We start from the raw sequence: 821 nt of genomic DNA, 5'->3' as shown, positions 1-821 counted from the left end.
GGTAACCTTCGACATCCGTCGTCTCTAACTCTTTTTTCAGAGTTTGGATAAGCGGATCCCTAGCTTGAGCTACACGTATTTGGAAGTCAATATCAACATCATCGAGGGCAGCCAAATGTTCCAGTCGGCTTAATGCGTCTACATGACTCATTGCTAATCCAGGGCGATGTTGAATAATGTAATTATAATTCTCCAGGAACAGTGACCAACGTGCTATCTTTGCGGACGAATTTCTATTTTTAAGCGTTTCTACCAGAGAATTACAATCAGTCACTATCTTTATTGGAATGCCGTGTACATAGGTATGGAAACGTTTGAGCGCATATATACGGCCAATGTTTCAAGCTCGTAGCTGTGCAATTTAGCTTCATCAGCCGAAGTGGTTTTGGAAAAATACGAAATAGGGTGATATCTACCATCATCCTGTTTTTGCAAAAGCACAGAACCAAAGCTATCGAACTTGCGTCACAGTGAAGTTCAGTTTCGCGTTTAGGGTCGTATATGGCAAGCACCGGAGCTACTATCAATTTATCTCGGAGTGTTTCAAATGCTTTTTTACACTCATCATCAAAAATAATGGAACATTGTTTTTCAAAAGATTAGTAAGTGGTTTTGCAATACTAGAGAAATGTGGAACAAACCTCCGGAAAAAACGAAAAAAGACCTAAACATTGTTGTACCTGTTTTGGGTTCTGAGGAACAGGATAGTTTTTGATAATTTTTACATGATTATCGCTAGGACATATACCTGAATGATGGCCTTGTATCCTAAGTAATCCAATTCATCGTAGCAAACTTACATTTATCAAGCCGTAGCTCCA

This window comes from Anopheles merus, unplaced genomic scaffold (assembly GCF_017562075.2).
Source record: "Anopheles merus strain MAF unplaced genomic scaffold, AmerM5.1 LNR4000943, whole genome shotgun sequence".
NCBI classification, from domain to species: Eukaryota; Metazoa; Arthropoda; class Insecta; order Diptera; family Culicidae; genus Anopheles; species Anopheles merus.
The sequence above is the reverse complement of the archived record's forward strand: the minus strand, read 5'-3'. Positions refer to the sequence as shown.